Raw genomic sequence first — 27,247 nt, 5'->3', positions numbered from 1 at the left:
ATAATTTTGCTTTAACTTCTATGGCACGAATCAATTTTGGATATTGTGAGAGTACTATAAGTTAAGGAACTGAGAGGTTTTATTACGAATTTTTACTGTGGAATATTTTATTATTTTACTTTAATATTTTAAGCAACGCGTTGTTCTAAGACATAAATAGATCGCTTATAACAAATAAACTGTACGGATTAAAAAAAATTAAAAAAGATTTTGAAATAATTTTCTGCTACTACCGGTAACTTATTTTGTAATACCGGTAGTCTCGAAAATCTATTTTTGCCTAAAACCGGTACTATCAACATTGCGAAATCTATTGATGAAAATATATTTGAAAACTTATTCACATATAGTTGTTCAGACACGCGCAGCAAATACAAAATAAATATTTTTAAAAAAAATTACCACTGCGATATCAAATGTAATTAAACATTAAAATTAAATAAAAAATAATATTTGAGGTCTTATTCTTGAAACTCGCGTTAATTTGCTGTGACTAAAATGATCATCCATCAACAAGAAAACAAGACAATAGCGTAAAGAATGGGACCACACAAAAGCCTTCGTTAAAACAAGAAAATATCACACAAATAACACGCAAGTGTTCTTATTGTAAATATTCTCCGTCCCTAAAAAAATATTTTATGTTGCGAAACCACAATATTTCTGTTGCAGTTTACGACCTTGGAAAATGCCCATCAAGCAAATGTCAATTTCTAAAGATATATATCTATTTTTCTGTTCTAAGAAACGAGTACATATATTGGCTAGACGATCACTGCATGATTGTGATTCGTCAACAAGCTTTGCAACCCTTAATATTTAAGGCTTGTCTCCAAGACAAGCCTTAAATATTATCAAACTTATTAGCCTCACCGCTCGCCCGCGGACAATATATAATACGATTATGGACGTACACATGCCGCCAGCTTCTCCACCATCGCTCGGATAATATACTATCGCTGCCACACCAAGCAGAACTCTGAGGATCGTCCACTGACATCATCCCCCCGCTAGCTTCTCTACCACCGCTCGGAGAAAAACGAACTTAATTTTGGCCGAGTTCATTATTCTCTGAGCGGTGGTAGAGAAGCTAGCTATTATCTGTCATAGTATGTAGTTAACAAATCTTAAAAATATTTAAAAAAAATAATAATTTAAGAAATAAATATTATAAAACTTAATAAGATATAACAAATAAAATATATTAATAATATATAAAATACAATAATTTAAAATAAAACCACCACTGCTATATGAAATGTATCCTATTATCTGCAATAACCAGAAGAAATCAGAATAATTGTTAGATGGCAAAGAAAAATATATTGTCATCAGGAATTATTTAACAATCAATTAATAAACTAGATGAGACTATTACAGAAAAATCATGTTTTTAAAATATTTAAATTATGCCTGAAAAAATATAAATATTACTCCATGATAATGTGAGACCTTATACTAAGCTACTTGCTGTTTCAAAATTAAAAAAGAAATAGAATTAGAATTTTTACCCCTTCTTCCATATTATAAAAATTTAGACTCTTTCCAATGTGAAATTAAATAATCAGCGACGATTATCCATTTTCTGAAAATAAAGTTTTTTTAATCGTTAGCAATAACCTATTTCTATAAATGGACCAGATTTTTTAATAATATAAACATAGCTTAAAATACATTTTACTAATAAAATAAACCACTTCAACATACTTGAACGGATTTTTTTAAATCTGTATTCGCTATTGAAATTTATCACAACAATGAAGAATTGTTTTTATCATATATCATTGCTTTCAATGGTTGATTAGTTCAAAAATCAAACTAAAAAGATATATATAAATTCACGTCAAAATACCAAATAATTGGATCCAAGCTTGAAAACTGATTTTTATATAAAAGATTGCAGACAAGTTGTTAAAAAATGGCAAAAAGTGACAAATTTACAACAAATAAATACTAGCTTCAAACCTGAACTTATGACCATTATGAAGCATTGAGACAAGTCAGCTAGAAATAATGGTCAGGTTCTTAATAAAAACAATAAAAATACATGTGTTATTGACACAATATTTTTTATAAACATATTCCTAATCATATATGAAAAATATGTTAGCGAAATTAAAAGAATAAACTGGTTCATCTGAAGAACATATGTCGTTTTATTAGATATACATCAAGACCAGCTAATTATGATAAAAGTGAAATCCTTTCACCACTCGTAATTGTCGTTTTAGTGTCGCGCATGTAACGCCGTAACAAAAATTCAATTAACGATTTTTCCCCGAGCCATCATCAAAGTCTTTAGCTTCACATTGGAGAATGTTAAGTACCTTCAGCTACCTCAAGGGATGTCTTTAGACAAAAAGCTACAGGGCTTTTGTATTAGAGTTTGTGTAGAGTGTCCATAATTTAGTCCGAGACTACTTTGCCCGCGATGGCACTTGGGCGACCTATGTTCGTGTTTGAGTATCGTCTGAGTTCGTTTGACTCTTAAAATGCTGATTTCGCAACACACATACATATACAAATTAAAAAATAATAAAATTTAATAATAAGTATAAAGAGTTTATTAATTAGTGCGTATTAATAATACTATTATATAACAATATGTGTGATTCTGAAATGTCATATTGAATAACCTAATTGTTTTAACTAATATAACTAGTAATAATTAAAACCATTAGAAACGATTGTTACAGAAATTCATTATGTTATTGAATTATTAATTAAAAATATTTTAAAATGTTTCCTGGTGTCTTCGTTATTTACGAAACAATTTGTGTAAATTATGAAATAATTTAATTTTGCGAAGAAATGTTCCGGCAGATTCCATTAAACCGATTTCGGTTTGTTTTACGTCACATAGTTGCGAATTTAAATCAAGATACAAGAACAATGCCCCGTAAATTTTGCAGACGTCGATTGTTCTTGAAAAAGAAATGTATTTTTGGGAGATAAAAATATATCTTATTTATATATTCAAAGATTTTTATAAATATATTTTTTCTATTGTTAAAATAGTAATGATTTTATTTTTATATTTTTGCCACATCTTTTTATTGATTGTAAAAATATTATAGCAGACCGATAGTCGTGTGGTGTAACACCTGGAAAATATTGGATTTGTGGTGAAACTTATATTATAAATCTTTGAAAGGTTTACCTCAAATACCTTAAAAGCATACCACAATTTGACATACTTTGATGTTACAGACGGCAATAAAAGTAAATTATATAAAATCATATGCTTTTCTAATGATATTTATCTAAATAATTTAGTTATATTTTATGTTATCGTGCACATTACGTTGTACGACATATATACTAAATTTAACACATGCACACTATATCGATATGTATATAAGTATTCTATTTTATAAATGCTATGTGTGTAACTGTTTTATCTAAGAGCTAACTTAAAATTATGTTTTTTCAAACGATACTTAAGAGAGCAAGAGTTTGTAAATAAGTGGCACCCAAAACAAAATTACTTTAAAATACCGTTTTAAAGCAAAAAAACATGTTTTTTTTAGACAAACACGATGGCACAACTTAGAAAATAATTTCTGAGCATTTACTTATATATTATATAATGTGCCAAAAATATTTTTTTTAATTTAAAATTAAATATATATATATTTTTAATATTTAATTTATTGGCATATAAAAATCGATCTATCTTAAACAGTTGAAACCCATATTTGTTTCTCAAATGCTGACTTTTTTATGATTGAATAACATTAAATTTAGATTATCACGCATTTTCAAACTTTTCGATCGTTTTTAGACCTGTCGATTTAATCCTTTCATAGGGGGATTCCAATTGTCAATTGAAGGGTGATTCAATTTCTAAACCCAATACTGGTTTTGGGTCAGATTGGCGGGTCTTAAAAGTTGTCGAATAGAGAATAGATAATATAATAAGTGTCAAAGTAAAAGCGGCTGCTTTTCTCGAGCTTCTAAGAGTCTTTTTGATCGATTTGTTCTAGTTTTGTTTGCTTTAAAGTGGTCGTTTTAAAGTCAAGTGCCATGTACAATTTTTTTTATATTATTTTTATTTAACTGACGTGAACCCAATGCATTGCATTGTTACAATCAGACATAATGATTGGTTAATATTTACAAGTAAGTATTAACCATTATGCCTGTACTACACTCTCTGGAAGTTGTCCGAACCATAGTTACAACTGAAGTCGGCTGGGACCTACGACTTCGAGTAAGCGACCAAACTGTCGCAAATTTCATATGCCGTCCGGATGGCGGTTTCTGTCACGTACAGCCGGCATATTAGCGCGCGATCAAAAATTGTGCCAAATAATCACAATTTTTAAATTGCTATATTAATAAAAGTACACTACTGATAATTATAAAAATTTGTGTGGGCACTCACCAATACAATATCAATGAAACTTTTTGGTCGTAAATATTCAATTTACGCAAAATCTTTGTTGGCTTTTGCAAAATGCCATAAGGCATAAAAATGATACTTCAGAATACGAAACCTCATGTGTGACTATCTTAGAATTTGTCACCATCGATTCAAAATAAGAATTCGTTATGGTGTGACATTTATATAAATCGATCTAGAAAAATACATAAGGATATTCGAAAAGATTTTTCTTATCAAAATCAAGTACCACAAATTATTTTTTAATTATTAAATTTTATATGAAAAAAATATATAATAACGATATCTGTTAAAAGAATATACTATCAAAAATATAATTAATCCCTTTTGGTGTCCTAAAATATTCAAAGATGTCAGTAAGATTCTGTTGAAGTCCATTATAAGCATATTATAACGTGACCATTATGTAGCGCTCGACATGCGTGTTAACCATAGGACGCCTACGCGCATACTGAAATTGAACCGAGTTACTCGTTCTATCTCAGTTCGCGAAAAAACATATCATTATCTTTTTCACTTTCGTCACTTAACACGCGAGAGAGCGAAAGGGGAAGTATCTCACCGCTCGCGCACGAAAGAGCAGCTCCGACTTCGGTCCTTTTGACTCCGGTTCTTTTGCCGATAATGTTCGGAAGCGCTCGAAGCTGGCCAAGTCGTTCTCGGTAATCTCGGACAACTTCTAAGAGATTTTAGAGCGGGCAGAACCGAACTCGACCGAAGTAACCCACTATATTCTCCGTCCTTGGTCAGCCTTGGCCGACTTCCAGAAAGTGTAGTGCAGGCATTAGACTTTTCTGTCTTAGAATCAGTGACTTTTATATAATAAAATACTAATTATTATGTGTATTAAATTTTTAATCTGAAGCTGCTTTTTTTGATAAGCTCATTTTTATAAATAAAAATTTGAATTTGCTGCCTTGGCTTGAACTTGCGGCCTCTAGGTTACCAGTCTATATCTTTCAAGCTCGGTTAGAAGTGATTAAGTATGGCAGGATTCTATTAAATATATCATGAAGTAATGGGTGAAAGTGCAACGTGCCTACGTTTTTTAAACTTAACTTTAACTAGACTCTTTATTTTTGTCCAAAACACACCTAATGTGGTATGTAATGGCGAATCAAGTAATTTTAAATTGTGTACTTTAACAATGATACCTGTTTGACAGCGCTTTTTGGCGCTGACTTTTTTTTGTTAAAGTAGGGTCCACCTATTTTTTTCAAATTCCTACGGTACTAATAATAGATTATGCTGATAAATATCGCGTATATAACATAATTTCTGTTTGTAAGCTAAAATAAAATCGATTATCTACCCAAATAAATTAATTTTATGACCCTTTTAACAAGGTTTGCGGTACTAATTTCGACGCTGTGATTATGGAGATTTCGACACTAACAATTATAAGTTTAGGTCAATAATTATAACTACTACGACAAATCCTTAAATATATGTATGTATATATAATATAATAAACAAATCCAAATAAGTACAAAACTAACTTTAAAATAGATTTAAATGCTTTTAAATATAATAATATTTAAATAGTTTATATATATTATTTATTTAAGCAAAATATATACTAATATATTCTGCTAATTATTTTTAACCGTAAAATTATATATGTATTGTAAATGTAAATTGATAATTTTAACAGAGTTCAAAAGAGATAATAAGATAACTACTAGAAGTGATCCAAAAAAAATTTAAATGATTAATATATCTATAGTTGATGCGAATTCCTATTCCTATGATCAATGATAGTTCTATAGAGAAAAATAATGCTGTTCAAATACTAATTAAATCATCTAATCTAAGCATCGACAGCATCCCTAAGTCACGGCAGGTCGTGTTAAAGCCCGGTTGTCGTTGTCGAGGCACTGTAACAAGGCAATATTGTTCTCGCCCTAGGCGCAGGATGACTACTTTGACATGGGGTATGTATCAAACGGGACGGGAACTAAAGTCGGGCGGATTTAAATTTATTCCCAGATTATTTATCTTAAGTGCGTAAGGGATGGAAATTGCCGGGGAGGTGACAGCGATATGCGAAGGTGTCGCAGGAAGGCTTTCACTTGATGGAAAATTCCGCCGACACCTGTACCACTGTCAATTCTGTGCACACTCACATTTTAACGTACCCACCCTGAGGGTGTATGACGTGTCGTTGTGTAATTTATTTTCGTTGGGGTGAGTTTTGCGTTAGGGTGATGATCATTTTTAACGTTGGATACCGTCGTAATCGTGCGTTAAAATATCAGGTCGTGTTAATACACATCAGAAACATTTTATATTTTACATAATGTCTAATTCAACTGTACAACTAATAAAATAGCTGATTGAAATCCTAAATTAAAAGCTGACTTTATCTGTAATAAATATGTAAAGTAATAAGTTAAATATGCATTATGCAATCAAGTGTAATAAAAATAATATCATGTCCTATTGATAGAGAACGAAATCCAGACAATTTATTTTGCTCAACAGCTTTCATTAAATCTGAACCCACGCACCACCACATATAGAACGTTTATAAGTTAATCTGCTTTCCTAACACTAGCTCAAATTTCATATTATCACAGTCTAATCACGTTACGATGTAATCTCGGACGCAATACGATATCTTGATAGATAGTAAACCGATAGTTACATGAGACGTATGCATTAAACAGTAGACATTGTTCCAAGGATTTGCGTTATACTGAATATAAATAAATAATGAATAATCAATATACATTAGGTCAGCGTTTTTATATCATAAAAACATCGTTCTAATGCTAAATGTGTAATTCATGTCAAAGTCGAATTAAAAAGCTTTCTAGCATCAAAAAAATAGCTTAATGGCATAGATCCATATTAGAATATTAAATTGTTTATCGCCTCGGTATGACAAAGTCATAAAAGTGTATGTATCGTGGTCGCATCAGGTATAAACAACATTTTTACGACATCCATACTCATCACCTTTATTGCATTTATCAACCGAGCTTATTTTAACGGCCGACATAAAAGCATCGAACTTTGCTCTTCGTTCACATCAAAAATTCTATTATCTTCTATTGTGTCGTGTGTTTTTGTCGAGCACTTAAATCTAGACAAAAAATCTGAAACGATTCGAGCGCAAATGTTATGCAACTTTGTTTTACATAATACACTATATGTACGATTCAATATTTAAAATGAATAATATGCAATATATAATAATATATAATAAGCTTTTAATTTTTATATTTCATTAAGAATATAGACATTTTAATATCCAATCTAGTTTATTATAACAGCATTTGTATGACTCACTCAGTTTCAAGCAAAAAGCCAAAAAGTTGTACCTTGTGTTTTTTACAATATTATTTATGTTATTTCATTTCCTAAAAATCCTTTTATATGCTTTCAATGAACATCTTTGACGAATCGAAAAAGAGTTTATTTCGACAAAATAATTCCATAGTCAATATAGTTATTCTCTTTCAATAATAAATGCATCTGATTCAGCGCATGGGTATCATTACTTTTAGGGTTTTACTTAATTAAAACAATTTTTATATATCGCACGTTAAATTGAGATGCATTATATTTCTCTCAGTTAACAAATGTAAAAAGTGCTTTTCATAATGAATATTTTTGCGTTCTTGCAAACCCTTTTATATGTTTTCAGAGAGCGGCTTTGACAAATCATGAAAATGTTTATTTTTAACAATTAGTTCTAATGTTTCCTTTTATGAAATAAACCTGCTTTCTAACAAATATGGATTTATAGAGGTTGATCATTTGGTTACACTAATAATTAAAATGAGTAGCAATACATTGTTGAATTCACAAAAAATTAAAAGTGCTTCACCACAATGATTATTGTTATAGGTACATCTTAAAAAGAGTCTCGTAAACGTCAGTATTTAGTGTTTTTAATATTATTATTCTAGAGGCTCATAAAGCGCCTTTGTTAAAATGCCCTTTAATTATCTTTAAAGCCTTTTTTAAAGCTACATCTCGAAATCGTCGACTGTTCAAAAACTCCTTAACCTTTTATGGTCCTAAAAAAACTCCACCAAGTCCATAATAGATTTGCAAAATTCTAAGATAAACTAATATTTTTGATTTTTTTTTATAAATGTAACTTTATTTATTTATTTAAATTAAATATAGACAATCGTAACCTAATAGGTTACCCAAATGCGTCACGATGGTCGAAAACAATAGTTGTATTATTAGAATACACAAATGTATCTATATTTACAATTAAAATAATACACAGAAAATTATATACATATAGAAGCAAACAAAAAATCATTATATATAAAATTATATGACACGAACAGGACCAGCTCCTCGAAGCTGACATTAAAAAGAGCAATGTGCAATGCCAGCGTATTAAAGAGCCAGATGGCCGCAGCCATAGGCGAGCCGGAAAGTGCTCCAACGTCCATGAAAAGAGGACGCGATCGTGATACCCTAAGATGTTCTGGAACCCAAAACTGGAATCCCTCAAGAATAGTTAGATTGTTGACAGCACCCTTCAGTAATGTAAAGAAATACTTAGCGACATTAAATTTTCTGCGAGAACTGAGCGAATTATACTCCAACGCTCCTAAAAGAAAGGTGCTGGGATATAAAAAAGGATAATAACCATATGTCCTTTTATAAAGGTATTTAAAAAAATCTTTTTTTGACCTTTTCTACTAAAAGGAAATATTTGATTATTTGGGGATTCCAAATTATAGATCTCGATTCAAGAATGCTTCGAACTACGGTTGTCATAGAGCATAGTTTCTTAACCTTTTTACATCCACGGACCACCAAAAAAATCAAAAAATGTTTGGCGGACCACCAACATTGGAATAAAATAATAAGTATTTATATAATTGATTTTTTTTTTAAAAAAAAATTTTCAACACAGTATGCTGATAAAACCATATTTTAGTATATTAAAACAGTCAGTAACAAGAAATATAAATATAGATTTTTCTTATTTTGCAATTACTTGCGGCCCACCCAAAAATCTTCGCAGACCATCAGTGAAAGTTTAAGAAACTATGTCATAGAGTACGCAAATAATTGACGGATTGTCAAAGTAAAAGGCGTTCCTCATAACAAAGCCGAGCATCTTGAAAGATTTATCACAGACGTCGTGTATGTATAGAGAGAACCTCCACTTACAAACCTTCACTTCCGAGATCTTTAGTGGAAGTTTCTCTAGTCAAAATATTCCCACTAAGATCGTAGGAATAAACTTATGGCGAACAGAATAAAAAAATGGCCATACTGTGCTACTGAAAACATCATTGTGATTGGCGAGCTAATTAAAAAGCTAGATGGCTTGAGAAAGTGGAGCGTTATCAAGCGCTGACGCCCTGGCGCGACGTGAAAGAATAAGGGATGCGATCACGATTCTCTAAATCACGCTAAAACTCTTAGAAAAACGGCACTAGGTTACTAATACTGACAGTCAAGTTGAACTCTGGTTTTCAGAGTACGTAGATAAACCAAAGTTAGCATAAAGAGAGAAGCGGCTGCTTTCTTTGGCCTTTTAAGTCCTAGTCTATGCTTGGCGTAGCTCTGCTTAATGGGAATTTAGATGAACCCTTGTTTATCCAAAGCCAGATCGTACGTAGTGAAATTTCTAATGGAAGTTTTTGACGGAAGTGTATTCTGAATGGAAATGCTAGGTGTGCACTATATATGCGCTTATATGGGGTAGGGCTCGCTCATCTTAACGCTTACACAAATTGCAATGATTTAGAGTTGGAATGAAATTTGTCGTTCTTACAATACATGTAGTGATTTGACAACACAATTTTAAGCATTGAGTTCAATATGAATCATATATTCTTCAGATTAAAGATAACGATAAAAATGCTTTTAAAATATGAAATATTTGTTAAAAAGTTGTTTACTACCATCTGCGCTCATAAGATCTTAATAACCGCCACAAACCGACACATCTCACCACATAGTACATTAATATACATATCACACAAGCACGCGCCAAAAATATACGCACACACTCGCATGTAACGGGAATTTGTTAATTAAATTAATTTAACTGTTGTTCTGCTGCGGCAAAACTGCCTCTCGCTTCAAGACCTTGACCTTCGTTTTTGATGTAATAAAACGGCGGCATGGCGTTTAAGAAATTTCAAAACAATTTAACCACAAGGGCCAAGTAAGAAGACGTACACCACTTAAACGTTATTGCCCTTTTTTCGCCGCTTGTAATTTTTTTTTCGACACAACACAAAAACCGACCAGCGTTAAGCGTATTCGCTTCTTCCTGCAAGGCGAATATTTTACGAGACCCTTCTCACACCCAAGCATCGCCCATCTCAATGGGGGTCATTTTATGGATATTCATAGCGGTCTACATATGGATACTTCAAGTGTACTTTATTTGTTGTATATATAATATCAAAAATACAAAATAGTTAACTGACTCGCTTAGATGTGGTGTTTGAGATAAAAAAAATTGAGTCACAAAATAAATCGCTTTAACTACGCCATCCTGTATGTGTGTATTTTTCAGGTAATACAGATAACAACTGCATTTTGATATGCACTAAAATATTTGTTTATAATGATCACACATGCAATGTTACGATGGCATGCATATTTATATAGTTACAATTTAAAATTCCCCCAACAACAGTAAGCAATAGTTTACACAGAAAAAAACAGTAGATATTTTAAAAATAAATAAAAAAAATATTCGCTGCTTAAGAGTTTTATTTAAGAGTTTTAATTAACCGTATGAAATCACTCATTCTAAGGCTTACTTTTTTTCAATAAAAACAAATTAACTGGTTAGAATCTAGATCAAGTTTGAGTCAGAGTAAAAATCAAATCTCGGTCAGAATTTTATTAACAGCCTGCTCATGATTATATTACTTAGAGTCAGAATAAATATGAAATTAGAAATATAATTTAAGACGATCAGAAGTCAAATAATGAATGATTATATAATTAAGACCATTCTAGTCAGAATAAATAGCAAATAGTTAGATTAAAAATAGCATACGGTCAGAATAAAAATTAAGGACGATCATATGACTTAAATAATATTATAACATATACAAATATAAATGGGCAATAATGTATTAATTTTATTTCAGAAATATTTTATAAAATTTTTAGCTTGCTTGAAAGCATGGACGACCCGATAGGTCTTTTCATATTTTTAATGCCTAAAATTCCCCATATTTTTTTGTTTATTTAAATCATTACTAAATTTATACACAAAGTTTTTTTATTGTTGTAAAAATGTTAAAAAAAATTTTTTTTAAATAATGCCTAATAAGAACCTTTTAGATTTTAATATTTTCTGTAATTCATGATAATTTACTTTACAATCATTTTAGTTATTTTATATATATTTAATATTGATTTAGTTACTGTGTAATTTTTATAATATTACAAATATTTTATAATGATAAAACAATTATATTTTATAAAGTATCAACCACATAATTTCCATCGCACTTAAATGTATAAAAAGGATTTTTAAGTATAGGAATTTGCTGCGTATATAGCTAAAAAACAAAGCATTTTATTTTGCTATACAATATATAAGGGTTTGTCTGTTTTTTCCTGCATATTATTGCGCAATTCCCTAATTTATGTGCGGTTCCACAACGCCCTTTATATTCGCACTGCATTGAAATGTTGGTAAATTATGTGTTTTTACACGCGGATAACGGCAGTACCGCAGGCAACATTAAAGGGTCATTAATTAAATCTAGATAATCATACAGAGCTTTCAATCGCAGGAACGCGTTAATAACATTGCTAGTAGAATTATTACATAACTAGCTGTCGGTACCTCACTATCGTGAGGTACCGATAGCTAGCGAGTGTGCGAATACCGGACCCTCAACTTTTTGGGTTTTAAATATAATTTTTGCTTCGTTCTGATTTTTTTAAATATTTTTTAAAATTTAATGGTTCAAATTGGACATTACTATTTAGAATTTTCAATGATAGACAAAATAGTTCAATCTATAAAAAACTACTTGAAATTTTCAATTCATTTGAAAATAGGTTTACAACTTGACTAAATATTTCTAGAAGAAAACATTTTATATTATTTATTAGATTTACAACGTTAGATTTTATCATTATATTGAAACTTAGATATTTAATGATAAATCTAAATATTGTATATCATTTATGAATAGATTTAAAACTTTTATTATATAAAAATAAATTTTAAATTGTACTATGAAATTTCAATACAGCGAAACTCACGGAACCAATGAATAAATTTTGGTGTACTGAAAATTCGTTATATTGAATGTAAGGAAGATGATATATTTTTATTTTATTTTTAATTACTATATTACTACAGCATCAAAATAACCTCTTATAAGGTTGACAGATCGTTTTTTTCCTTGTTTAAGGAAAATGTATGAAACACAATAAAATTTGTGAAAAAAATGTTTTATAAAAAAGTTTGAGGGTCAACGAAACACCTGTAATGTCGCTTTTGAACACATCTGGCACACCCCAAGTCAATGATGAACTGAATTCTTAGAAATATTTTGTCAAGTTATAACGTCATTCTTAAATTCGGAGCAAAATATTTTGTTATACTGAGATTAGTCTTCATTACAATGAAAACATTTTGTATGAAAGCTTTTCGGGGACAAATTAAAGATTCGTTTAACTGGGAATTTCGTTATTTCGGTATTCGGTACAAAAAAATATCATTGTATTATTTTTTAAAATAGGTTTGTAACTTTACTAAATATTAATAAAACAAAAAATATCAAAATGTTTTCAACATAAAAAATAATATTAAAACGTAACATTTTGTATCATTTAAAAGTAGGTTTACAGTTTAATAAATAATAATAATAAATAGCATCGGTAACACATCCGCTCAAAAATATTACTGATATGAAAAAATATTTTGTTACACGTTACTAACGCAACAACACAGTCGATCATATATAGTTAGTGCAATGTGAGTGATTATAAGTCATTGATTGTGTTTTAGCGTATTTTAGGTGTTTGAGTGTCAGTTTTAACGCTGCATAACACAATTTTATCATAAATTTAAATTTTCGTAACAAAAAACTTTTTGGTGACACCATAAGTTACTTTATAATAAAAAAAAATATTTCTATGTTTTATGTGTAAATATAAAAGTCAGTTTTTAATTACATTTACTAATTAGAAAGAAACAATAAACTAAAAATATCAAGCATCTAATCTGTTACTTTAGACCAAAAGTGCGCTTTAAAAATATTAATAATTTTGAAACCTTTGTCTTTTTTGATCAAAAAATATTTTGATTTACATCTTTTTTAAAGTAAATGTTTTTCTGCGCAGCATTATATATTTTAATAATTAATGAGTGTAAAAAGTTTTCACTATATTTAAAATTAATAATAAGCTAAAGATATTTAAAATCTATAATAAATTATTATTATTTAAAATCCATAATAAAATAAAAAAGATTTTTAATGTTTAAAAAAATATTTTGAATAAATCTTGAAATTTTATTCTGAAACTTTTAATTTAAAAAATATTTAAATTAGTGTTATACATTTTTGTGTAGTTTACTTTTAAAGGCGTCAGTAAGAGGGATTTTTGCAATACTGTGCGCTTAGTAGTTGGTTGGTAATGAATAGTACTTATTTTTAAACTTTGCCCCTTTTTGTTGAAAATATTTTTTAAAGCAAAGTCTTAAAAATTCTCTAAAAACTAAAACTTTAAATTGCCAACGTTCGCCAAAATTTTGGTACATATTTTTTCTGTATAGAGAAGCTAATACATATCCACATTATTTTTATTATATTTTAAATCTATAAACTAAAAAAATATTTTAAAAAACATTTTTTTTAGTATTTGATGATTTTTATACATATTTTAATAAATGTTTTACAATTTAAATCGTTAAAATCAATTTCGCTCGTTAAAATCAATTTAGTTCGTTCTCAAGCGCGGGACTTCCCAAATTTGCTTTGACAGTTCTGTCACATCTGGCAAGCGCTCGCTGTGCCGGCTGCGTAATATGTTATAATCGCGGCACTTTTGTTAAAAAGTGACAATTGAAGATGATTCAAGTGATGGAGCATTTGAAATTATAGACAAAACTATAAATTGTGGGTGTGCCAGTAAGTGTTTAGTTATAAATGAATAATATAACACGGTTATTCTAACAAAATTACTATTGACTTTCCAGGATCTAATATTAAAAGACAAACAGCGGTGATTTGGCAATTAAAGGTATACATACCGAAGTTAATTAAACATATTACAATGCTAGTAATAATAAAAAATATATGACATATTGTGACAATTTTGTAGAAGATGAAAAGATGCCAATCTACATGTTTAATCCTCTACAGTACATCCATCAATTGTGTTCTTTGGTTGTCGTTTAAATTTAATTTATGGATTATATTAGTAGTAATAATGTGTTCAATGTTTACTCTTGATAGGAGTCTTATTGTTTTTTAATTATTTTTCAGAAGCAATGATGGAACAATTTGATGACCTATATGGCTACAACGTAGAATTGGTATATATAAACAAAGAGTTAATCTTCTAATGTTGAAGTCACTGTCAGCAAGTATTATCTTTTTATAAAGAACATACTACATAAGTTTGATGTAACTGAATATCTTAAATTTGGCTATTCAGAAAGAGGAATGATGGCACAGAACAAAAATTGTACATATTTTGCCACATCGGAATTAAAAATAACCCACTCTTAGATATTTTGGCTATCGATTATTCCAGGTATGCAATCACATATTTATAATCATTGTAAAATGTCGTTTATTAGATAACATCCAAGAAACTACACATTTATAAGCTGTCCGACAGCGCCGATTTGATCGACATTAACTTTCAATCCTCACATATTAAGGATATATTACACATTCATGTTTAAAACATAACTGGTTAATTTAAAATTCTTAAAATCTAACGTATATGTGTATTAAATCGGAAAGCAATGATAATGTTTATGTAATATAAAAGAAAAACTCACTTTCCGGCCTCGGAGCCCGGCGACGGGATTTCAAAATTTGAAGATTTCATTACAAAGATTGTTTTATGATTGTTTATCTAATTTAATCAATGTATTCTTCTTATCCTAAACACATTATGTATATATTTAATTTTCATAGTTATAACACACCTAGTTAATTTGCAATCCGATTATTTATAAAAGCAAAAACTCATTTTTAGGCCTCGGAGCCCGTCGCCGGGAATTCAAAATTTGAAAATTTCATTACGAAGATTATTTTATGATTGTTTATCTAGTTTAATCAATGTATTCTTCTAATCCTCAACACAGTATGTATATATTTCATTTTTATTCATGTCAAATGACGAATTATTGAAAATTATTGTCGCATAGCAAAATTTTATTATTAAATAATAATTATTTAAAAGTGTTGTCACGGTACTATCTATTTGAATTTGAATGCTTATTTTTCATTGGTCGACGCTATTTGAATATTTGAATACTTATTTTTGATTGGTCGAAACAACAGAACGCATTGCCGGCGGCTCGAAAATCAATCGGAACAAATTCAATTTTAATTTTTATTATTATTTATTATTATAATTAAATATATTTCCTTTGTTTACGTGTATTGTTACACACTGTTAATACAAATCGATACGAATTACAGAGTAGATAATTGAACGGAGAATGTTTCGTTTAAAGTTATGCGCGTCCGGAAGCGGAAGCGGCTTAGAACAATTATATATAAGATGTGAATTTAAAGATTGATTGATATATAATATAATCGAAATTATTAATATAAAAGCTGCCACTTTCTATATATTTTACATGACTATATTTTTCAATTCACAAACAATTTGTTTATAATGGCCTTGTCTGCATCTGAAAAGTATAGACGTTTCCAAAGAGCAAGCTTCTTTTAGATTTTAGAAATCAGGACCAAAGATGACGAAATCAGAAAGCGGCTGCTTTTTTGCTCTTCCCAGTTTCCCTTAATGATTGACATAGCTTCACTTAGTGCAAGTAATAAACTCTCGTGTGTTTCAAGTTGAGAATAACTGTTAAAAGTTATTTTCAGAAACGAATTTCAAATGAAGTGCTGACGGAAAAGCTGAAGAATGTTTCCTTAGACACCCAGTCTTAACGCGACGGACAATTACCAAATTTAATGAATTAAATTGGACTTGTTTTTTTCTATCTTTTTCTTATTTTTAATAAGAATTTTAGTCCAAGCAATAGGTTGAGATTAGACAATTTTTCATCTGTTCTCGTATTCCACTTTTAATTTATCCTGCAGATCTCTGATCGTCAGGTACAAATTTAATCAACATAACGCCGTAGCGTTAGAGAAAAATATAATTTTTGATTCTTGCATTTTCAACGCATATTGCGACAATTTTTTTCTCATGGTAACTGCATCAGTTTAATTAAGCTTTATTTTGTATTTTTATAATAGTAAAGTAAAATAAATATATTTATCAAATGGGTCCGAACGTCACAGTCAAATTAGGGCACATTTAGTTAAACCGTCTAATGGCGAACATTGACTGTTTGTCTGCTTTTACAACATTGTTTGATTATGTACTGGTGGCAAACAGACAAAACCAACAACGGATCACTTAATGGCTGAAATGAAAATTGTGACACGAAATTGGACACGGTTTATTAAAGCTTCGCCTATATAGTGTCAATGAATGACGCATCGTTATTTTTGGTAATTAATATTTTTCAGTTAATTTGAAGCTGTAACTAGCTGCATGTGATATAATATATTCACAGTTAATTTTATTTGCAGTTTACTATAAATATTTTTATAATGACCCATGTGTTATGCTTTACTGTCATATTACGAAGCGATTAAACATACTATTTTATCAATCTGACAATATAAGTTTATAAATGTATATAATGAATGCTAAAATATTTTTTTATACAGGTTTGAATATTTGATCTCCTTAATTTTATTCAACTAAGCTAAATAACTTCTGCATAAACCCTATAGCTTGAACTCCAACCAAGAGGAGGCTGACCCAAATTCAGACTAGCAAAGATCGCAGAAGCCGCCGCTTCTCTCTTTGCATTAGAAACATCTGTCATGGTCCAAATATTATTAAATAACCAAATAAATACTCTCTAGTTACCACCTGTTATGTAATATACTAATCAATATTCACCGTATAACTTATATAACATTATTATATAATTTAGTACTTAAGCGGGTTGTCGCAGCGGCTTTGTTTTTTGTGTTAATATTCTAGTTTTTCCTCGTCATTGATACCACGCCCCTTAACGAGGAAACGCTCAGGAAAAACTTTATACATTATTCATTGAACATTTTCTCGCGTGCATTGTGGTGCATTTTGTATCTCATACATATCCAATTACCCGCTTAAAACGTACCTGCATTATAAAGACTTTATTATTTCAGAGCATGATACTTAGTACGAACTATAAATAATAACAAACCAAAGGCTTTAATAATTCAAATCGCATATATAAACGTGATATTCATAGTAATTTGATATTATATAATGAAAGAGTGCATAGATTTCTTTGAATTTAATTGTATACTAATAAGTACGAACCATAAACAATAACAAACCAAAGACTTTAATCATGTTAATATTATGTAGTATAAGAGTGCATATTTAATACATTAATCATATTTTCTCTTATTACTGAACTCATATACAATATTTGAATGAAAGAAGCAAAGATTAGAGTCCTTTCCTCGTATGCAAGAAAATCACGTTTTTATATAAATAATATATTATAAGCCAAGGTCTTAAAAATATATTTTTTTTTTAATTATTCATTTTAATTAATTTATTCCCAATAAATAAAATCGAAAATTAAGAAAAAATTATTTATTGACAATTCCCAATATTTTTTTAAATCATATGTACCATTAATACATTAGATTATTTATTAATTAATATTCTATTGTTTTTTATCTATTACGGATTTATCGATATCATAAATTGGCGTGAAAATGTGCTTGTCAACACTTCCGCTTTTTCTTGATTAGTGTTGACTTTTTTTAGCTTTAAGCTGCTCATGCTTGTTAATTTTTATTAACAAATTTGTAATATTAATTCTCATATCAAATTATTAATGTGGTTATTTATTTATATTTAAAAAATACTCATTGATTTTTTAACAAGTGCTTTGCCACTATTATAATAATATAAGATATTAACGCACATCGACCGTGGCGGTCGCGGTCGAACGACCACTTTTATTCGGCTATTAATTATAATAATCACATAGCAGATATGGTAATGACACAAAGGGTCACCTGACCGGCCCTCCCCATTGATCCCTAATGCGAAATCAATGAGGCCGGCGTGACGAAAATTACATGCCACACCCCCGGCTGAGGGCGAAACCGCAAATTTTCTCTTTTGTCCGCCACATTTTGTTCGACAGGCATTCTTACAACAAAAACACAAACAATGAGCATAACTTTTATTTCGGTCGGAATAATAAGCGGCTTTTGGGCAGAGAGAAAGAGAGAGAGAGAGACCGCCTCTTTCGGTTCGTGGTTGGATTCGGAGGAAAATTTACCCAGTGATCGCAATTGAGCTATGAAAAATATTATATATATCAGTGACGACGAAGTTTCCTAATTAGTAAATCTGTCTTGATGCGAGTCCTTGAATCTCTATCCTTGTCGTTTGCCAAATTACAAAGTTTGTCAGTTGATTATGACTAAATAATCTTCTCTGTCCTGAGCTATGTGTATTACATTTGATCTTTTACATAACATATATTTAAAAACTATTTTTTTACTCTACTGCATATTTTTACTGATGTTGAGTGTAACGCTTCAAACTTGCGCTCAAAGCTGCGTTCTGTCCTTTCAGGATAATAACACTGAGGTATGTGAATTTGCAGCCAGTAAGACGCAAGTGAAAACTAGTGAGAATTTTATCAGATTATATTACATATTGCGACAGACAAAGATGGGCGAGATCATTGTGAAAAAGCCACATTTATAAATTTTTAAAAAAATTCCAAAAGTGTCAAGTCACATAAACACTTCTGCGAGTTAACAATGAATCGTATCTTAGCGCTTAAACAGGAATATACAGGATTTTACAGTATTGTGCACTCTTTATGATGACTGGATCCGCCTCATATAAAAGTTGGATCCAATATATTAATTAATAGCTTAATAAGCCAATTTAATAAGCTGCTGTTGGAAATAATAACAGATTTTTAATTTAAATATTTAAACAGTAAAGGTAATATGTTGATTTAATAGATTTCACAATACTATTGGGTCGTGGACTAACTATCGAAAAGATTTATATTGTACATATAAATGGTATACAACCTAATATTACTATATGCACTTAGTATTATTTGTTGCCTTATCTGTTTATATCCTCCCTTTGATTCAATATTAATTAACGTTATTTAGTGGAAGCAAATAATTTTATTTGCCTTAGAATATATTACTTAACTAAACTACGTTTCCCTTACACAAAGTAAATCAATAACTTATCGATAAATGAATAAAACAATTACTTTTGCAAATATTTACAAAATAATATAACAAGCCCGCCCAAAAAGTCGTGTTAAAATATTCAGAGTTGCTAATCGTATTTGTTAGAAATTTAAATAAATATCAAATAAGATCGTTCAAGGTATTTAAAATATATATTTAACGGTTTATAACAAATCAATTTTTGAGTAATTTTTTTCATTAGCTTGGTACAAAAATATCTTGAAATAAATATTAATTAATAAATGAATATTGGTTATAAAGCTAGTTTGATTGTCGCTAGTAATGAGTAAAGCGGGAATGCTCGCATGGGAGAAGAATTAGCCTGTTGCCAGCTAGCTTTGCCCACCGCGACCTAGTAGTTGTGCCTGTGCTGTCGCGATTGTGTGTTTGTCTGTTTGTTAGTATTAAATTTTCATAATACAATACACTATTAGATATAAATATTGAAATTTTTATCTTTGTTGTAGATCATAAGTAATCCAAAAAACAAAAACTTATTACTTCCGCGAGGAATGGGAATTAGCCTTTTTTTGTCAAGGTAAAAGAGAAATGTTGCTCGTAGATATATGGCGTTTTGATTGCAATACCTAAACAAGGATTTTTTTTAAGCCAACTAAGCAATCTAAGATTGCCAAAAAGCTATAAAATGTAAATCTTTTTTATAGCGAATTGCTTCAAGAAACTTTTATTGATGTAGCAGATTCCCTGTTTGTAAAATTAAAAAGCAAATTAAAATGAGCTATTCAAGATAGATGATTTTATTGCGAGGAAGAACTCGAGGTATCGATATTTGTATTGACTTCAAAGAATACGTAACCAATAACAAAAAATATTTGCAGGTATTTTGAGCTATCATTGAATTATTCATCAATATGTTTTTAATAGCAAGAGATTTATTACCAAATGTAATGGATATTGTCTGAGAAAAATTTCGACTTTTTCAAATTCATTTTTACACACATATGTAAGGCGGATTATCCAAAACAAGATTTGTAAATATTATATTTTAAGAGTCGTTTAACAAGATCGTTATATTTCTTGTGAAAAGAAAAGTTCACCAGTGCTTGTAGAATCAAAATTAAAAAGTAAAACTAAGTGTGTTAAATCTAGAACTGCTAGGTAAAAGTAACAATATCAGCAATTTGATTAGTGATATTTCTGCGTTTAAAAACAATAGTTAGTTCAAAAACTCAAGCTTAACCGTTTTGGCAGATTCCCAAACATCAGGGACCATTTACAAAAAATTTAATGTGCAACACATTTAATACCAAAAAATACGTGCTCGAAATTAAGAAAGCTTTACCAGATTTTAAAAAGACATTTAATGCTTTACAAAAATGAAAGTTATGTTAGAATATATGAAAAATCAGTTGCAAGTAAATCTTTAGAGCTATTTGATTATAAAAATTAAGCTCTTGCAAATTAAATGACTACTTTGCAATGTAATATTTCTTTAAAAGCCAGATCTTGGGGCAAAGATTTTTATTGATAAATATGTATATTGAAGGTGTTGTTTTATAAATTTAAATTGATGTATTGGGTCAATATATTTGTGTTGAAGTTATAAAAAAAATTAAATCATGTGAGTTTGAAAAATACACATAACACCGAAGGTTTTTTAACCCTTTGAAAAGTTCCGCCGTACTTGTACGGCGGTCGATCTTTTACTGTTTTAAGATACCCCAGATAGTTATATACATATAATATAATTGTTACATATTTAAATATATAACTTATGAAATAATAAATTAAAAATATTATTATTATATGATATAATATTATTTTCTAACTTAAATTATTGTAAATATTTTTTAAACAAAATAATACTAATTAATTATAGTTTACGAAATAAATTATTTTACCAAAAAATATTTAAAAAAAATAATAAAAGCCTTTGTGTAAATACAGAAAAAATCCACAAAACCGAATAATTAAAGGCATAAATAAATACGTAAAATAAATTACCAAAATTTTCAAAAAGAAAAGTCTTAAAATAATTTATTAAAACATTCTCTAACAAAAATAAATCTGAGCAATAAAAAAAAAAAAATCACTGATTTTTTTATTATTAATAACTATAAAAGCAATATTAAATAATAATAAATATATAATATACAGAAATAATTTTGAAAATATACGTAAATGTAAAATAATTAACTCTACTTCTCAAAATCTTAAGGTTAGTATTACATAAAAAATATTTTTCTGGTTTTGTTAATTTTTCAGAAGAAATTAAAGTTCTTTGCTTTTATTAAACCTACCACAAAGTCGATAAAAGGTTAAAAATTAACAAAAGCAAATTCTATTTAGCAATTTTGATATAAATGATTTGTTTTTAGTATAAATGCATTTCTACCCTCACCCTCCTGTCATTAATTGGCCCTGAAGTCTTAACTATAATTCTTATTTCGATAATTTAATAGGTATGTAGTTTGTAACTATTTTTTATGTAAAAAGTCGATCCTGACAACAAATAAGTTGATCATATAAACACTGTAAGTTAAATATTCAATTAACTCTGACTAACAGTATATGATTTTGTAAAGGAATATTTCAATCGAGGTTTCCCAGAAAGTCTTCAGGAAGAAAATTACATTTCTAATCATGTAAAAATATTAACAACATCCTTGAAATTCTTGTATATACTATGTCAAGTTTAAATGTGTATACATTTTTACGAAGAAGAGAGTAATGAAACGAAAGCTAATATTGTTATTCTGAGAAATATCATCCCTTTCAAGTGAAAATTTTCGTTCCAATAGAAATTGCTAGTAATGAACACGAATTAAATAAACGTTGAAAATAAATAAATTATATGTTTCACAGATGTTTCGAAAATTGCAAAGAACTATAAAAAAATTAACCTCCGAGAATTATAAAAAATAACAGATATTTGTTTTTGATGCTGCTATTATAACAAATTTAAATATGAATAAGAATGATGTAACGGTTACAGATTTTAAGAGTTAAAAGCAACTGTTTTTCTCGGTCATCTTAGGGTCGTCTCGGTCGATTCAGGATTACTCTGATTTGTGCGAGTTCAGTTGAAATATCATTAATTTGGAAGCAAAATTGTTTTGTTATTTTGGGTTATTTTATGAATAGATCCTAATATATCTTTTAGAAAATAATAAAAATGCAACATTCTCTCCTTTCCTTAATATTCTGATCAATGCAAGGATTCAAGGCAGAAGCAGACTTTTTATTATTGTCTAATCAAAGTATTAACTAGTGCCTGGTATTTTTCACGCCATTTTGCACTTTGATAATATGTATTGGGAACCTATACATGCCATAAATCAGTAAATATTATAGTATTTTTTATCCTTAAATATACAAAATAACTATATTGCAAAGCTTAATAAACCTTTAAGTGCCAAATACTGAAAATTTGCTTGATGGCATCTAAAGATGCTACTCGCGGTGAAGGGGTTAATAAAATCGTCGTTATTTTATGAAATGCATGATTAACTGAAATATTTGGCAAGCAATTTTTCTTTGTTTAGAACTGTTTCTGTATTAGGTACAGCGCTTATTAGCATTTGTTAATGACGTTTTAGTGCACTTGTTTAACTGAGATATTTAGACACCAACCCTTGCCTTTGTTAAAGTAAAGTCCACAGTATTTGGAACTGTTAATGGATAGCATTTAATAAGAAATTGTTAAAAAAGGACGAACCACTTGAGGTCCCAAAAATACTAGACTAAAGTGCTTAGACTCGAATATTAAAAATATGTATATATAATACGTATTGAAAGTGTATATAAGAAAAGTCAATAATATTTTTAATTTGTATCTGTTTACTTAGCAACTTTGTGATTGAAATTCGTTTCAGTACAAACTAAACAGAATTCTAATAATAATTTTCACCTCTTCATAGACATTCGATACTTTCAACATGAGGCGTCAATGTTTGTTTAAAAACACACCTATACTTTTATGTTAGTGTGTATAATATATGTATGTAGTATATTTATATCATATATACGACGCACATACAATACTGTACAAACAAACCATAAAAAGGCACACGATGCCAACAGATTTTCCTCAAATATATCGTGTATCGTATTGTGTATGTATCTTTGATATTGTAGATTTTATTACACATTTTACTGTCAAGCGTACTTTAGAAATACGGGGCTTCCTTTACTTTCTAAGATGATTCATAATAAAATATCTATTAAAATATGTGAGTTCTAAAACCTCTTTTTGTGCTAACAAAACATCTTTTATAGTTGTAATACTTAGCCGGAAGTGGTAATCTTGGCTTTACTGCTAATACGTATACAAAATAATAGTAATAATAGTTTTAATAGCAAGTAGTATGACATTTCATAGCCAATGAGACTCCATCTAGTATATGTGTAATTTGAATGTCAGCATCGATTGATAATGTCAAATGCGAAAGAGTTTAATAATTTAATTTAAGTACCTATATTTATATTTCTTAAAGATAAACACTTGTTCACAATATAAGGACAGTTACTCCCTAAGCAACAAAAATAGCACATATTGTTAGGTACATACACGCAAAATATAATATATAGACACTTTGTTTGATTTACGAGGTTCGCGGATAATTTAGCGTCACCACCGCCTCCCATATGATGAACGTAATAAATATCAACGAGAGTAAACATACCGCAGGGTGAAGGACTGCGGTTTGTCCGGAATTATGTCATGAGGGCTTCGAGGGCGCCTATGTTTGGTTTGCCACCACGCAAAGCGCCAACGGAAACATCTCCCTTACGTGTATTCAAAACTTGGCCCCCAAAGCACCGGTTCATGTGCACACAAACCGAAAAATGCTGAAGCGTTGTGTGTTTGCTCGTGAATTATTTTGTTTTCAAATTGTTATTTATAGAATAACACAGTGATAATTACAAACTTATACGTCGACGAAATATACTCATAAATATTTTTATTTTTAAATTACATTAAAATTAATGACTACATATTCTAGTTTTAGGCCTAACTAAAACTGGTTAAAAAAATTCAAGTTACATTAAATAATTATTAGATTGCAAATTAAAATTTATAGGTGTAAAATATAAATAAAAAAATTGTATACTTTAAAGAATAGATAAAAAACAAAGAATATATTTTGTTTCTAGTAGTGAAAATGTGGGGAACGTTGTGAGCAACACGGACGTGGCGGCGGCGAGAGCAACACATATTTTGATTGACCGCGACCATCTGCGCCTCGTCCGCCGATCTTAATTATTATTAATATTGCCTTTAATATTTTTATATTATTAAAAAATGACATTGTAAAAATTCAGTAGCAAACTAAGAAATTTTTCACTGGTTTTTAATTACATAAATTTAGGAATATTGCGGTAAAAATAATTTAATTTAATAAATTTAATAACGTATATTTACAAAAAAATTTGATTTATAGAAAATCATGATTATTTACCCAAAAATCGAAGCAATTGACGTCTTTTATTGATTCGCGCCACATATTATAATTATACGCTTAATATGTGTCTATTTCTCACTCATCACCATGCGTTTAATAATAAAATATATTTTATTTAATAGATGCTAGTGAAAATATATGCTGCTCTAAGCTGTCATTTATCAAGAGTATTTGATTGACAGTCTCTTAATAAATTCTATACGTTACGAACAAAGTTCGTTTTAAAATATAGTTATAGGGCGAAACATCAGTGATGTGACATCACTTGTTAACCCATTACCTGCCATGATTCCCATTTAGGGTACCTAACATTTATTGCTCTGCAGTTAATGATACTTGTTGAAATATTGCAACTAGTAACCAGAGCATCATGACAAAAATGGCAATTTTATTATTTTTTAACATCATAATATAATTTATTGAATAAATAAAAATGGCTACGAGTTTTTAATGAAGGATCAATGAAAATTTAGAATTCTTAATTGCTTCAAATGAAATTTCTCAGTTAATTAAAAAAGTCGAAAAAGAACATATAATACTTTTACTGAATCTTTGATGTTTCTAGCAGTATCTATCGTTATTTTAATGGTCACGAATCAAACGCAATTACTCAAGTTTTTCCTTTGAGCAATTCTTAAGTATTATAAAATCAACTAATTGCTCATTTGCAAGTTAAGAAATTTGACTTTCAAATAGATGAATCATCTATACGTGATAATGAATTCGTACTAATGGCATATGTTAGATTCTGAGATAACCAAAAGCTCATTGAAGAATAGCTCTTTACCAGAAAATTTTAAGCTGACATTGTGAAACGATGTATCATGAAGTTAGGATTTTTTATCGAAAAAATATCCTGCTTGAAAATATACAAGTTTGTGCAACGATGGGGCTGCTAAAACGGTTGGTAAATATCTAAGAGTTATCTCACATCTGAAAAATGATGTGTCAAATATGTTTTGCTTACATTACGTAATCCATCGTCAACATTTCGTTTAAGAAATATTGGGAGAGCGTTTACACGCCTCTCTTAATATTGTAATAAAAGTAATAAAATTGAATTAATCAAATACACTTCAAGATCGTCATTTCCGACAACTAAGTAAGAAAAACGTTGCTATTTATTAATTAAATAAAAAAGATGTTACTATAGAATAGAGAACATTTAAATAATAAGATATAGTCAATTGAAAATATTAGACAAATCATGTAACACTTAATCGATGAGTCATTTTTTGCCGCGTGATTTTCGCGCAACACAGAGTATAAATAAAATTATTTGGAATATTAAATTCCGGTCATCTGCAGTTTAAAATCAAAAGAAACGAGAATAATGACAGTTTAAAAAATGTTTCAATGTTTTGCTTCGCGCTTGAATGAAATTTTCAGTGACATTTTACGATATATATGTATACAGTATACAAATAAATAATTATATTTCTATACCAGGAGAAATACATCGTCGAGAAAGTAACTGTCATGTTCCTAATCGGTTGTAGTCGTCAAATGCCAGAACGAAAGTTTGCCAGTTTTTTATGCAATATGAAAATTTCTTGCATTCTCATAATATCCGTCCGCTTACAATATTTAATGTACAAAATTTTAAACGAAATATTTAATAATAAAATATTTTTTTTATTTAAAAAAAATAAAGTACTATAAGAAATATATTTTGTAATTTTAAAATACCCGAAATAATTTTTAATGTGTACTATTTCCCTAATTTTTTTCGGGTAATTATTGTGGGGAGGAGGGAGAGAAAAAATAATAAACTCAAAAGAGGGCTACATAGCCAAAAAGTTTAAGAAACGCTGGCCTAGACGATACAGACATTCCATATTAAGATTTATACAGAGTTTGTTTCTGCTGCTGATGTTTATTCTCTTTCGGAATATAAGAGCTAGATCCAAAATTACCAAGAGTCTTTTTTGCTT

General features: G+C 29.2%; 1 protein-coding gene and 1 long non-coding RNA gene across 7 annotated transcripts in view; one reads left to right on the top strand and one right to left on the bottom strand.

The window, feature by feature from the left end:
• The window catches only part of LOC148231282 (uncharacterized), a 178,380-nt gene that overhangs the window by 33,759 nt on the left and 117,374 nt on the right, over positions 1–27,247 (bottom strand). The gene's annotated exons all lie outside the window — the stretch shown is intronic.
• Positions 13,351–15,484, top strand: LOC148231285 (uncharacterized). 4 transcript variants are annotated; one of them, XR_015811055.1, is made up of 3 exons: positions 13,351–14,499; positions 14,580–14,623; positions 14,705–15,484. It is a non-coding gene; the product is annotated as an uncharacterized LOC148231285 (long non-coding RNA). The 4 variants fall into 4 exon arrangements; XR_015811054.1 differs by having other exon boundaries at positions 14,580–15,484; XR_015811053.1 differs by having other exon boundaries at positions 13,351–14,511; positions 14,580–15,484.

This window comes from Plectrocnemia conspersa, unplaced genomic scaffold, assembly GCF_051122295.1.
Source record: "Plectrocnemia conspersa isolate PC_06_02 unplaced genomic scaffold, ASM5112229v1 ptg000010l, whole genome shotgun sequence".
NCBI classification, from domain to species: Eukaryota; Metazoa; Arthropoda; class Insecta; order Trichoptera; family Polycentropodidae; genus Plectrocnemia; species Plectrocnemia conspersa.
This window is presented reverse-complemented; position numbering and strand designations above follow the sequence as displayed.